The following is a 15,969-nucleotide window of genomic DNA, read 5'->3' as shown; positions in this document are numbered from 1 at the left end:
AAGCATTTCACCTTCGTTTATGATGAGGTAAGTACATTGACTTCAGCAGAACTTTGCTTACAGAGGACGATAACTATGACAGTTCCACAGAATTATCTTACAGCAAATCGCACATTTAGCAACACAGGGCACGCATTTGAGTGATTAATTTCGTACTTAAACCATTTATTTATTAATATTGTTGAATTAAAAAGAAAGTTTTTTGTGATACATTTCATTCCATTGCTGTAATCTGTAACACCTGAGGGTATAATTACACTAATCCTCAGGGGGGTACACGCCTACTTTGTGTACCATGTGTGTGGCAAGCACAAGGAGCCCTAGCTAATATGGTATTTGCTTATACAACTTTACACATCGGTACCATATTTCTCTAACACATTAATTACACAGCTATCTGATCATTTAACTGAGAGAGACAAACATTTATTTTACTTCATCAGTGACAGATGTTTACGTAATTACACCGTTGGATAACTTCACACTTACGAAATTGTATTTTGTCTGTACTTTGTTAACTGTTCACATTTTTTCGGAACCATTGTGATACTATGAGAGCTTTGAATGACATATTTGGTATTGGATCATGATTTTTAAAGTACGTTTGAGGTAGATGACACTTTTGACATGAGCAGAGAATTTTTTTAGGTTTTGAAATTATTGGAGGAAGCTACGACGATTTTGAGAATTTGACTGAGGTGTTATGATGTTATTATTACGATGACGATGTGTATTATGCTGTTGTGGCATGTTTATGATCAATAAGCTGATGCTATATGAGGAATTTGATTATGCTACTTATTTGTTATGATGAAATATTGAAGAAGTGTGGACGAATGTATATGTGTAATAAGGTAAGGAATAATGAGTAGTGGTTAGGGACTCTGGTTTGTGAAAAAGGTGGTTGGAAACCAAGAATCGTACTTTAAGAGATGAAATGTATGTAAATGCGTGAACCACAATGCCGCCGAAAATTTTTTGGACCCTGTTATATTTACAGGATTTTGTTTCTACAGATTTGTAACGCAAGTTCTTGACCTGTGAAATTTTTTATATGAGACTGCCACTGTAGCGGAAACTGGTGTCGTAAATATTTCGGTAAGACAGTTAAGGGACCACCTGCGCGTAATGCGTCGTGGGCACCCAGCTGGGCGACAGCCGCCGGGAAACAAGCCATTAGTGTGTGCCTTTCAGAGGCACAGGTGGAGAAAAAAAATAAGGAGGCCATTACCCTCGCTATTGACATTCCTTTGTAGAAAGCATCACAAATACGACACGCCCAAACTTGAAAACATATGATTACACTGTAGAGTTCTTCATTTATATTTACTAAAATGAAATGATGAGAAACGTTTCATGTCTATTGTCTTGCTAGCTGGAAGATTGTTTACTGCATTATGAAGTGCCTTATGGCTAGCGAATGACGTTTCACGCCTTGCTTTGCCTATTTTGTTTAATATCTAGTTTCTTGTTGCAACGCACCATTGTTTAAATTAAAATTTAATACATGTACTAATATAACTACTTTCTGTCTACAGACCCAGTAAAGAATCATTTTATGATGTACTTCCTTAGAAAAGAGGGCACAAATAGACATTTCCCTTCACAGGACTTGCAAAAATATTTTTTTTACGATTTGGTAACTTATCTGCTAGCGTATGTTCTAGTGATGCATCACTCTAGTGTTAAGGTGTGACATAGGTATTAAACATTTTTACTGTAATATTTTTTCTGCTTCAGATTTATCATGTTTAGATATAAATTATTACACTTATTGCTGCTTGCTTTGCTAACTTGCATTTTTTTGTCATTGCTGTTTCTATTTATTGTTTTGTGCTGCTGCATTGCCTCGTCCCTTAGTTTAGCATATGAGCTCAGTAGCTTTAAGTTAGCTTAAGAGGGGGTAGACTATATAAGAAACTATCTATGATGAATTGGAAGAAAAGCATTGAGAAGCTATAAGAAAATGGTTTGGCCAAAAAAAGTAGTGTACAGTGGAGGAAAACTATTTTTGAAAGAGGATGAGAACAGAATGCAGAAAGCATGCTTGGATAGGATTTTTTTTGGCTGGAGCAAATGTTGAAATAAGAGGGGCGATCTGTGGAATGACGTTTTCGGTTGGACTCCAGAACCAAATGTTACCCTGAAAACAAACCCTTCCTTTCCTTTTGTGTATCCCACTATGTGTTTGTGTACCCTTGTGTATTTATGTTCTTCCTGTCTTTAAATGTTTATCTGATAAGACTTATGTTGCAGAATTTTTCTAATACTAAGCTACATTCACTATGATGAGGAATACTGTTATCCTCAAATATAATTTGCATTAATAACATGCTATTTACTTTGTAAAGATGTTTACACATTATTTATTCTGTTTTGTTCTAATGCTCATGTGTGAAGTTGATGTTTCAAAACTTATTCTGATCTTGTATGTATGTACTTATGTCGTAATTTTTGTAACACTGATGTATTTGCTATTTCGATTCTTTTGTAAAGCCTGTACTACTACAAATGTTATCTGTATTGTTATATTCTTTAAAGATGTATTTTGTACCTTTGTTATTGCATTCTTATGTTATAAAATTGCAATTGACACCAGTTCATCAAATTAAGTAACTTGTAAATTACATTTCACTGCACACGTTTCTGTTGGGCATAGTATATGGACAATATGTGAGAAGTAGGGACTGATAGTGTTTGCACTTGTGTTAATAACTCAGTAAGGGACTGGATAACAGCATTGCTGGTTCTAAGGACATTTCAAAAACAATTTTTGTGAGTGCACAAGTGGTGGTTATGGACTTGCTACATTATCCGCAAGACTCTTCAATGGTGATTGTGCACCTGCACAGTCAAACAGATGGCTGCTGGCCAGCTCTACAAGGACTACGGTGGGTCTACACCTTTGATGACCCACCGATACCATAATTTCTACAAGGACTGCAATGGGTGTGCACCTCTGGTGGCCCACCAATACCGTAATCTCTACCAGGACTACAGTGGGTCTGCTCTGTGATGACCTACCTACCAATAGTCTTCAACGTCGACTGACTCTGCTGTGGCCCATTACCTGTCTGCATGTCAAGAGTCAGCACTGCCTTTCTGTTAGAAGGACAACACTTCCTCAAGACTGCATGGAAATCCTCTACTTCCGTGTGCATTTTCTTTTACTGCTCAGACTTTGAGAAAAACACTGCAATTTTACTTTGATGAATGATCAGAACTGTCTTTATGGACTGTGAGAAAATTTTAGCTTCTGACCAACATTGTATCAATAAGTGTGTGTATTTGATATCTTTGTTATTGTAATTATGAAAAATTTTATCAAATCATTATTGGCCACTGCCCAAAACAATTTGTAAAAATTTTTTGTGGGGAGCATGGGGGCTATGTAAGTAGGCTGTTTAGGTTTTCTTATTGGTAACGCCACATAGCGCTCAGTATGAAAAAATCACTGGCTGTGCCATGTGCAGTCTGTGTTTAGTCTGCATTGTTGTCTGCCATTGTAGTGTTGGGCAGCGGCAGCTGGATGCTAACAGTGCGTAGCGTTATGCAGTTGGAGGTGAGCCGCCAGCAGTGGTGGACGTGGGGAGAGAGATGGTGGAGTTTTGTAATTTGTAAGACTGGATGTAATGAACTATCATATATATTTTGACTATTGAGGTAAATACATTGTTTGTTCTCTATTAAAATCTATCATTTGCTAACTATACCTATCAGTAGTTAGTGCCTTCCGTAGTTAGAATCTTTTATTTAGCTGGCAGTAGTGGTGCTCGCTGTATTGCAGTAGTTCGAGTAACGAAGATTTTTTGTGAGGTAAGTGATTTGTGAAAGGTATAGGTTAATGTTAGTCAGGGCCATTCTTTAGTAGGGATTATTGAAAGTCAGATTGCGTTGCGCTAAAGATATTGTGTGTCAGTTTGAGCACAGTCTTGTATAAATTTTTCAAAGGGGACGTTACTGCAGTACAAGACCAGATGAATCGGAGTGAACGAACTCTCCTGCGCACAGGCGCACACCTTGCAAAAGAAACCTGGAAATGCCTAAATTTCATTAGAACGAAGTATGAAAGATGCAAAGTATCGATTTATAGGTTACGTATGGTTCAAATGGCTCTGAGCACTATGGGACTCAACTGCTGTGGTCATTAGTCCCCTAGAACTTAGAACTACTTAAACCTAACTAACCTAAGGACATCACACACATCCATGCCATAGGCAGGATTCGAACCTGCGACCGTAGCAGTCGCACGGTTCCAGACTGCGCGCCTAGAACCGCGAGACCACCTCGGCCGGCATAGGTGACGTATTGCGGCCCCTTGGAAGAAATGGCACACTATTATTAATGCAGAGTTTGTGCTGTATTGTGCACGTTGGTTGGTAACATTCCAAAGACGTCGGAAGACACACACACTTCTTCAACAGGAATCATAGCGTTGGTTTGAAGGTGTCTTGATTCATCCGTGGATCTGACCAAAAATAGGCGGATACCTCTATGTGATGCTGAACTGACCACTAGACGTCACTAGAGGTGAAGACGAAAGTTTAAAAACAGGCAGGGAGTGTTGTGTTGCTGGCAGGGAGGCAATAAGAGCTGAATGGATAAGACAAAGAGGTCGGTGACTTCATACTGGATGTTGCCTAAGTAACTGATCCCGGGGTGACATTTCATCCCTTGTATGGCTACTCAGGTCGGTTGTTGGTGATGCGATTGTAGAAACCGAATCCAGATAGACGTCGTGTGAGACTGATACACGTGATAGACTGAGGGGGATCGTCGAGCTTTTCAGAGTCTGGCAGTAAAAAGCGCATGAAATCACCGGAAAGAACACTAGCGGGTTCCGAAGGGCTACATGTAGTCATGGTACCACAATGACTAGGCATAGGGAGTTAAAAAGAATGGGGTACAATGCTCGAGCAGCTACTCGTAAGCCACACAATTTGGAAATCAATGCTTAGTGACTCTAGACGTAGTGTGGAGACCGATGCCACTAGGCAGTGGATGATTGGAAACGAATGGTTTGGAGTCATGAATCTCTGTGGCTTGGCACAGCGTTGTATACTGTGTAATGTTGAGGAACAATTCAGAGACCATCATTGTTTGTATCAGCGTGAGACTGCACCCATGTCATAAGGCAGCATTTGTGAGGTGATGGTTTGCCTATCAGAAAACCTCTGTTTTGTACACCTGTAAATTCTGCTGTGTCTACCGCTGTTGTTGTTGTCGTTGTCATTGGCATTAAATTATTATTACTGTTATCACCATTACTGGCAGCAGTACAAGTACTGCCAGAATTAACTTTACTGTACAACTTCGTAGTGTTATTTACTGACTTTTCATTATACACACTCGGATCACTATAATACTATCTGTCATAGCAAAACTTTAGTTTTTCAGGTAACTATTTTGGAAAAAAGATCCTGTATGTGTGAAACCCTGGCCTGCTGCAAGAGAGGGCCAGATCAGATAAGGTTAAACAACCAAGTTAATTAATAAAATGGACTGGCTTGCCTTGAGTGCCGACCTGCCTTAACGGAACACCTTTGGGATGAGTCAGAACGTCGACTCAGCACCGGATCCCAGTCTCCACCCACACTACCTCCTCTGGTTTTGGATCTTGAGGAAGAATGGGCTGCCTTTCCGCCACACACGTTCAGAGGCCTCACTGAAAATGCACGCAGCAGAGTTCAAGCCGTCATAAACGCGAACACTGGACACAACCCACGCCTGTTAATATGGATGCGGATTAGACAGCGAACGTTGCAAACGAAACACGTTGCAACGTTTTATCTCCTGATTATTACTGTTATCTGTCGGTTTTCCCTTCGTGTAAACAGTTCAGAGCCTAACAGTTTCCCATTTAATTATTTCATGTGCGTTTTATGTGTAATAATGGTCTGAGCGGAGTGTTATCAGATGCAATTAGTAACTCTATTGCTCACAGAGTCGCAACGGATCTAATTGAGCATGTGGTGTAGATGCGCTCTGCACACGCATGAAGCTTGCTGGTGACACGAGACCAGTTTCTCAGCACAGCATACAAGGCAGCAGTACGCGCATATCCATACGGACGGTTCTAAATCTGTGTTGGGTGTGGGATACGCCTTCTTTTGCCCTTCTGGTGGCGCGTCTCAAATGTTTGCACTTCCACCTGAATCTTCTGTCTACAAGGCGGAGCTGCCGGCCATCAGGTAAGCTATTCGTTATGGTACCTAGACATGCAAATTCGTACTGATATTTACCTACTCTCAAAGCGTGCTGCAGGAACTGCAACATCCCACGTTTGATAAAGAGACCAGTTGGTAAGTTCTGGACGTCTTGGCGGCATTACCACTCAGTTACTCTGAATTAAAGGACACCGTGACATTCTACATAATGAAAGTGTTGACCGCCTTACCAAGAGGAGTAATACAGGAGGTCACTTAAGCCCAATGTCGATCCCTTACACGCATTTCACATCGACGGTGCGGAAGGTTGCTTATCACTGTGAATGCTTGGAACTATGAATGGCATGTCTCTCAGCCACCTGGGGGCCATACATACAAACATCTCCTGTCGACCATCGCGGCGTTGTAGCTTCGTAGATGTCATGTGACTGCTGTCATTCACATGAGGCTGGGACATGGGTGTTACCCCGCGCACCAATACCGTCTGAAGATTATTACGTCTGGATATCGCGGTAAGTACACAACGGCAGTAGCGGAACTTAATTACATCGTATTGGCTTGTTGCAAGTACACAGCTGCACAGTCAGACTTATATAAGAAACTGGTTATCCCCTCCCAACCAGTGTCCCTATTTCATTCCACCGTTTTGATAAATAGCACTTGCTCACAGGCTATTTGAAAGCTACCGGCATGCATGTAATTTATGAGTTGCCGACGTCTTGATTTTCACATGACATCGGCCCGGTTCGTAGTCGGGTGCGCAGTTTTGTATTTTAATTTGCGTAGTGTTCTCTATTTGTGCATAAGAATTTCATTATTGCTCTCTTGTGCGTTTTATGTCACTTTTCTACATGTACTATTATAGATGCCATTGGTGTTCGTCATTTTGGGTTTTCTTTAATTTTAAGCACATCTGTCTGTGCGCTACACTTCTCATATTGTTGTATGATGTTATTTGCAATTTTGTTCTTCACGTACTGTTGTACCTATTTATGACGTACAATGTTTGCCCTTTCACGTTTTGTCTTTTACTAAAAGAGCATGTGCACGTTGTTTCGGCGTACCATCAAGCTCCGGCACGTCGACATGGAACGTAACAGCAGAGGAGGCTGTGAGGCGACGTCAGCCAACAGCACGCTGACCAGGACCGCACCACGGCAGGAGCAGCCTGTGTCCGAAGAGAATACAAGCGCCGCTCCGAGCTAGCCGCGGGCGCACCAGAAGACGGGCCCTAGACGAAAGGCACCAGAGGATAGGATGAGCCGTCATCCTAACTGTTTAGCTCAGACTTGTGATCTACATCAACTGCTTGCATGGAAATGGTGGATATCGAAGGGCATTGATTATTTGCATGTCGCCAGCTGCTTGGGACACTTCACTGGGAAAAAGGCAAATATAATTATTGTCAATCCAGTTACTGTAATAAACTCCATTAATATGATTTGTATGTTTTGCGGCTTTCCGAGGAAACAGCTTCCTAGGCACCCTGTATTACACGAATGGGCAGGGTCCCACACATGTTTGTCATAATGTTGCTGTATATAGTCCAGTCAAATAGCAGATGTACCTTGCAAAAGGTGGGGTAGTTTATTTTTTCCACTCGTTCATATGGTTGGAAAGATTAGAAAACCGAGTTTTGCCAACAAAATTTCGCTTGGGAAAACTTTCTGCAGTCAAAAAACTTGGACAATTTCGGCCTTTTTCAGTTTTTTCAAAATACTCAGATTTTTTGCTCCCATCGCTTTAACGTCTATTTTCTTTTTTAAAGAGCACAAAATTCTCTACAAATTTGATTATTGCCATTTTTTTCTACTCCCAATATCTAAGGCACTACAGCGCCTCAAAAAATACCAGTTTTTCAAATTTTGACCATAGTGGCAAGATACCTTATTTTTGAACAGTATTTTTTCAGTTTCTGTATGTGTAGTACAAGTACATTCATTATATGTCATGTTATATGTTGGAATTTACCACCTCGCTTTCACGTATTCAATTTCTCTGTATGCAACATGAGGATTGCTGGGCACCCAACTATTGTGATTCTTACATCACTACCTGAAGTTCACTATGGGCCACCTCAGCCCTGGTATTTGTAAAACTATGAATATAAAAGTACAGCATTAAGAGACATACACACACACACACACACACACACACACAAAATAAATTGTCTCAGGAAACTGAACTATTATTAGCTGCAATAGGCAACCTAATTAGGTAGGTAATTATTCTTGTGTATAAAAGCCACACAGTTGACATTAAAAATACGTACCTTTATTACAATTAAAATGCGTTGTCAGTTACTAAAAATGTTGACAGTTCTGGGCGTGTAATACTTGTAATATCGCACTTTAACGCACTTGAGGCAGATATGAGCATCACTTCCAACGTTTTGATGGGCCACGTTCCTCAGTGTCACCAGAAATACCTTGAGTTACGAATTCAGGGTCTGTACATAGAGTTGATCCCAGATTTACCTCTTCTTTAAACAGCGAGTCAGCCTCAGCCAGTTCGTTGATTTCGTCAGCGGTTTCCTCAACATCCTCCATAACATCTTCTTCACTGTCTTCATATAAATATTTTGGCACGTTTTCACAGTTGACCCCAATACATTTCTTGCAAATTGAAGAACATTACAAACCCGCTTTTCTGCAGGAGCACGCTCCGCCACAGTTCAGCTTGCATGAGCATGAAACAACGTGAAGAAGTGCGTTAGGTGCTGGATCTTGGGTGATTATAACGGGTATTGGACCGTGATTCCAGCCCCATTTCTCAGGAGGTTTCCAGTTTCCCATCCAACTTTGGACTTGTTGGGAAGTCCGCAACGAATGATGTTGTGCAGCTTGGCAACCGTGCGAGGTTCAGCTTGCTTTTTGTGGCAGACTTGGTGAATAGCTGGTACCGCAAATGGTCTAGTGTGTGGGAACTGCTGACAGCTCCACTATACAATGCGTTAGTAACCTGTTCTCCTGCTGTTATTATTTCTTCACTGGTAGCATGTGGTTTATTGAACGTGCAAAGCGTTGAGGTTAGGTGTTCATTTTTCGCAAGAATATCTCTGCACTTAATTTTTCCTTGACCAAAAAAAGCGTATGTTGTATCACATCCGCTAAAGGCGTGAGTGAACAGAATATATTCACTGTCAAACTTGTAAGATTCAGTCGAAAACCACTTGTCTTCTGCATTTCCTCTTCCTGGCTTTAAGAAAAGTTAAGTTTTCAATGCCGTACCCCAAACCGGTCGTGAGCACATGCAGGTCAACATCTTCTCCTACAATGACAACACGTCCAAAATCTTTGGTTCTTGAAATGGCAGATGTTACAATCATAATGTCAGCATCTTCTTGTGCCTGGTGCTCTTCAGTGCTACACTCCAGAAATTCCTTTTTAAGAAGTGTGATCAAACGCATCTTGTTTCGTTCGTTGTACAAGAACTTGTCCTGAGGGACTTGGTTCACCATCTCTGATTCAACCTCAACGTCAGCCGAATAATGTTTTTTGGACCTACGAATCCTCTCAGCACAATGAATAACATGTTGACTAATATGTTTATACTACACAAATAGAAAGTGAACTAACAGTGTTCACAAATTAGATAATTTGCCACTTTGCTCGAAATTTGAAAAATTGGGATTTTTTGACACGCTGTAGCACCTTAGATACTGGGAGTAGAAAAAAATGGTAACACTCAAATTTGTAGAGAATTTCGTGCACTTTAAAAAAGAAACTAGACGTCAAAGCGATAGGAGCAAGTGAAACTGACATAATTAAAAAAAAAAACTTTAACAGTGTGTTTGTATGCTAACTTCACAATTTTGTGCTTCTTTACGATTGTTTCTTTGCTACTTTATAATTCTTGTTGACTGCATAGGCCTTGTTCAGAATACAGAAATAAATAAAAAATACTCGTGACCTTGGCAGCTGCTAGGGAGCTGGGTAGAGCGAGCAAATCGTGCCTGGAGCACGGGCGCTCTCCAGCAGGGCGACTCGGCCAAACTCGTAGCGTAACGGGGACCGGTGGAGCGTGGTAATGAGTGGCCTGCAGTGAGAGCTACGCGCATGGCAAGTATATGTATAATGAATCCATTATTTCATAATAACATCATTTTCGTCTTAGCATTTTCTTTACACCTTATTCACAAATACCGTAGCATCAGAAAACAGGAACACTTCTCTTTCGTACAGCGTGTATCTAGAAGAAAAAATGGTCTGCTCCAATAATGCCAAATTAATGAAGTTATTTCGTGACATCTGTGGATATTCTTCAAGATGTGGCATACCAATAATTGTTCGCATCTTTCTCTTCAGCACTGAATACAGCCCACGTAGACTCAATCATCTCTTTCAACCACTGTCGGAAACTAAAACCTTTCTTCTATCAAGTGAAGCTTAGACATGCCGAAAGAATACGCATCACACATCACGCAAGTTTATATACCCAGCTGGGCAATGGATACCGCGAACATGGAGGAAATGGACAGGAATTGTGGATAGCTGGCGCTCAATAGGAATATGGATCGGCCGTGATGCGTGTCGAGATAGTCCCTGCATTTGCAGTAAAACAGTGTCCAGTACTGCACCGTGGTTAAGGCATTGTCTAGTAAATAAGAGGTCCCTGGTTCGAATCGCGGTCAGGTACACATTTTCATACGGCGCCGCTGATTCCGCGAAGTGTCCCAATAAAGCTGAAAGCCGTGATCCCCTCCCTTCCCTTTCCTTTCTTCCCCTCTCCACCTTTAATTTACGTATAATGATGGCAATATTATGATAATTGTTCATGTAATGGTTACGAGCTGAAATTTTGTACACGTGTTAGAGAGTTCCGTCGGTAACATTAGGCGATGATATCAAAAGGAACACTTTTTCTAAATCCAGTATCAAAGTTTATCTTACGTTCCAACGTTCTCTTAAACTTTTTGTCTTTCAATGTGACATGGCGTGATACTACGGAACCCATGTTCGTAACTGAATTTATTAGCGTTATGGGAAGCCGAGATAGTGTTTAAGAAAGACAATGAATGAAAGAAATGTACTAGTTTTTTACACGAACCTTTTAAGAAACTATAAGAGGTACGAAAATCTGCATCTGCTCTCCGCAAGTTGCCTTACGGCGTATAGTGGATGGTATCACAGTCACTTCCCCTTTTTGCTGTACCACTGTTTCTTGACCCTTTTCCTGTTCCAGTCACGAATGGTTTACGAGATGAACGATTGCTGATAAGCCTCCGTGTGGCCTCGAATGTCTCTACTTTTACCACCATGGTATTTTAGAGAGTTACACGTTAAAGAGAGGAATACTTTAGTTGAATTCTCCAGAAACGTGCTCTTTCGGAACTTTAACGGTAAAGCACACCGTGATGCAGAACGCCTCTCTTGCAGCGTCTGCCGCTGGACAGAACTGAGCATCTCCGTGACGCTTTCGAGCTTACTAAATGAACGAGTAACGAAACCTGTCGCTCTTCTTTTGGTTTTCTCCATATTCTCCATGTATCCTAACTGGTACGAGGAAATTCACGTGAATTACAGGACGAAGGAGGATTTGATAAGCCTCCACCTTTCTGGGTGGGCTACATCTCGTAAGGATTCTTCCAGTGCCTTTCAGTGTGGCTTTGGTCTTGCATGCGGTAAGCCTTTTGTTGCTTTTCCACTTTAAACTGCTCCGTGTGATGATGACTTTTGCTAAAACGGTAGATAACCCATTCTGGTTGATCTCACTCCCACTATAGACATGGATTTTGTGCTCTCGCGTCTTTTTAGTCTTTGTTGTTTGTTTTGTTTTCGTGACACACTGAGAAGGTTGTGCACAGTCCTGGTATCTTTCCCGCTCGTATTCGTCTACAAGAAAGACGGAATATCTGAAAACAGTAATATATTTACGTTCTACAAAGTAAAGGACTGCATCATGCATCTACAAGAACGTAAATAGACGAAGGTTTTACAATTAAAAGTTATTTCAACAGTGAAAAAGTCGCAATTATTTGACAAGAAAAATAAGTTTTGAAGCTATTTGGCACATAGCAAGAAAACTAGATACAAATGATAAAATAAAAAGCAATCTACTGCGTTCTAGCCTAAGTTAGATGTATTAACAAACATATATTTTCTCTAAGAAAGAAATGTAGGCCCCCTATCTGTTCTAAAATTTTTGAACTACACTTTTCCTAGTCTTTCAACTCTCAGGAGTATAAAAAATTTACCATATGACCTTAGACAAGAACATTCATTATAATTTTTGCTTTTGTTATTAATAACCTCTAACATTGCATGTTCTCGCATTTTTATTGTATATTTCGCTTTTTTCGTAAAATGGGTAGTCCCTCAATTGGTGCTGACGTGCAGCAAAAAAGACCACTCGAGACAAACGACACCAGGTACAGTAATAAAACGCCAACGGCGCTGCACTAGACTCACGTTTTTGAGGAAGTCATTTGAGACAAGAAATTCGATGGTGTAAAAGGTATTTTAGAAGAGCCGCTATGTACTAATCTTTTATTATTCCGTGCTGAAAGGCCAGTGACTACCACGGCGTTTGCCCTCGTCTGTTGTGGATGCGATGTCGTCAGTGCCTACGTTGCGCAATGGAACACAGATGTGGAGGCAGAGGTCAGTGGTGTCTGTGTCTGTACAGCGTAGAGCTTACCGTGGTCCACTGAGTTCTGCACATCGCGGAACCCCCCACATTCAAGCATAAGTGATAACGTAACCGCCGGCCACTGTGGCCGAGTGGTTCCAGGTGGTTCAGTACGGAACCGAGATGCTGCTACGGTCGCAGTTTCGAATCCTGCCTCGGGCATGGATGTGTGTAATGTCCTTAGGTTAGTTAGATTTAAGGAGTTATAAGTATAGGGGACTGATGACCTCAGATGTTAAGTCCCACAGTGCTTAGAGCCATTTGAACCAATTGAACAGAATCTCAGTGTTCTCCTCTAATACGGCAGTGTAGAAACAGGCAACTCGCATGTCCTGAATTCCCAGCACAAAAACAAGACGTAGACTGCATGTTGCGCTACAGAATGAGCCATTACACTTGGGTGCTACAGGTATTTCTATCACCCTGTTATATTTCTATATCTACATCTTCATCTACATACCCACCCCGCAAACCACCTTATGGTGCGTCGCAGAGTGTACCTTGTACCACTACTAGTCATTTACGTTCATGTGGCGCTCACAAACAGGGGCAGGAAGAAACGGCTAACTACGCGTCTAATTTCTGTACCGAGAGAGGTGGCGCAGTGGTTAGCACACTGGATTCGCATTCGGGAGGACGACGGTTCAATTCCGTCTCAAGCCATCCTGATTGAGGTTTTCCGTGATTTCCCTAAATCGTTTCAGGCAAATGCCGGGATGGTTCCTTTGAAAGGGCACGGCCGATTTCCTTCCCAATCCTTCCCTCACCCGAGCTTGCGCTCCATCTCTAATGACCTCGTTGTCGACGGGCGTTAAACACTAACCTCCACCACCTAATTTCTGTGATCTTAATAGATGGAATTCATATAGAGCCGTAGCTGTCACTGTATCATTTCTTTACTTTTGAGCTGTAACTCCCGCCGATATCGCTAGTACGTCCTGGTTTGTCTGCGAGAGTGGAGAAGTTAGCTGGTAACCTCAGTGGTCGGTTGGCCGCGGGAAAGGACACGGCGGCTCCAAAGCGGGCAATCGGTAGCGAGCATTGGGCGGTGTGTGCGACGGCTGTTAGTCTGGCAACACGGCACTGTGGGACAACGAAGCGTGACGTCTTCCTGGTTACGGAACTGGTGTATGGCTGAGGGCGTGAAAGAGACCTACTTGCTGTCAGTAGCCGCTCCAGCAAGAGGCCGAGTTGCCGCCCCACTGCGCAGCTCCAGTACATACTAAAAGTGAGTCGTGTTCTCTGCTCCACGACTGAGTGTCTACTTGGCTCGTGCTCTGCGCCGTTAGGGCACTAACGCCGTTGTTTCCAGCATTAATACGAGTAGTTGTTTCAGTTTGGTACCTCATCCGAGCTCTTTTTGGGTTCTGCGTGTTCCCTGGCTGTTCCGGATGTAGCATTAAGAATATAGAAAGGAAATTGACTGTGCCTTCTTTCTGTGAGATCTGAGATAAGAGTTGTAATTTCTTTTCGACAGTTGTTATGCGGCTGTCCCATTAACTTGTTCAACAAACGGTGTTGAAGCAGAGTTCAGAGCTGTTTGGTGGATTAATATTTCTAGTGGTTCATTAAATAATGTTTGAAAGGCGCTGTTATTAGTATACCGTAATTAAAATTTACACTTGCGAAATTTATATTGAGTGTCACGTTTAAGGTTGGTGCTTCTCTGTTCCTTTTGGAATATAAATTCAAATACGAGCACTAGCTATATTTACGTAGATAATTTAACCACTAGTGCTCTTGTTCGCGACAGTTCTCAAGCCTATAAGTTGCCTACTGGCTGCTCCAGCAAGATTTAGTTGCTGAAGCTGCTTTTTTGTGTTCGTAGTCTCAAGTGCCCCGCCTAGGGTTCGTGTCCGGCTGTGTGACCAAGTTGGCTAAGCAACTTTTGCTGTCGTAACCTCCTCCCATGCCCAACGGGCCTGTGACCTCGTGATTTTTAAGGACGTTTTATTGATCTTAGTAATTGCGAGGATTTTTCGATTATTATTAGTCATGCACGAATGGCTCGTTAAATTGAGTGATCAATAATAACCTAATAACAAGTGCTAATAGTTGTCTGAAATTATTTTCATGAAACTGAATGACAGTTATGTGTATCTATAGGCTAAAGGAGAAAAGAAAAGAAAGGAACAATAATATTGTTGTTTAACTACTGTTAAAATTTTGTTTTTAATAGAGGGAACCATTTTTTAAGAACGCGTCGTCTAGTAAGGCTGCTACCTTGCCGCTTTATTTAATGCTGATCCAACCTAATTAGTTCGTGATGTTTGATGTTGGTCACTCTATGTTTATGCTAGTACCAGTGAGCCTTGTTTTATTTCTCCGGAATAAATTAAAAATTCAAATGTGTATCCTGTATCGGACTCAGTGATTCTACTCTAGCAACCCCTGTGCCCTGCCTTTATTGCCTTCTGTACAACTTACGACATGTTTTATTTCTCTGGAATAAATTAAAAATTCGTGTATCCTCTATCGGACTCAATGATTCTACTCTAGCAACCCATGTGCCCTGCCTTTATTGCCTTCTCTACATCTTACGACATGTTATGTCTCATGCTAGTGTGTTAGGGTCATAATTTTCCTAACGAATAAAAACGTGATTAATGAATTTACTGTGATAATACGAAAGCCTCAAAAGTGTATCAATGTGAATTTTCTCTTACAAATACAAGAACGTTAACACAGTTAATACAAATAGTTTCTTTTTCATATGCCCAAAAAGGATAAGATTAGCTTACTGATTAAGCAAGCATTTTTAGAACTATGCTGTGCTTACTTGCAACCTAAAATTATCACCTATGTGAAAACAGTATTTTAATGACACCTAGTATTATCAGTTCGCAACGACATATGAGACGGGGCTCAAAATTACTGTAAGCAACAGTAAGTAACTAAGTAAATCCCCTTACAGCTCCTGGCAGTAAAATTTAAATACAACTTAATTCGCTGGATCGTTATATCGAGGAAATTTGAAAGTGTAGGAAAATAAGCGAATTAAAAGGAATTTGTAGTTGAAGTTTCAAAACTTTCGCATATATCACAGGATGCAATTACTGACGCTTGATAAGAACTCTAGCAAGTTTAGAGTTTTCCATATGAGATAGGGCACGGTAGCACACGTGTACTCAACAGTGATTCAGATTCTACCTGCCTCCTGAAGTCGAACATT

Source organism: Schistocerca gregaria, chromosome 2, assembly GCF_023897955.1.
Source record: "Schistocerca gregaria isolate iqSchGreg1 chromosome 2, iqSchGreg1.2, whole genome shotgun sequence".
NCBI lineage: Eukaryota > Metazoa > Arthropoda > Insecta > Orthoptera > Acrididae > Schistocerca > Schistocerca gregaria.
The sequence above is the reverse complement of the archived record's forward strand: the minus strand, read 5'-3'. Positions refer to the sequence as shown.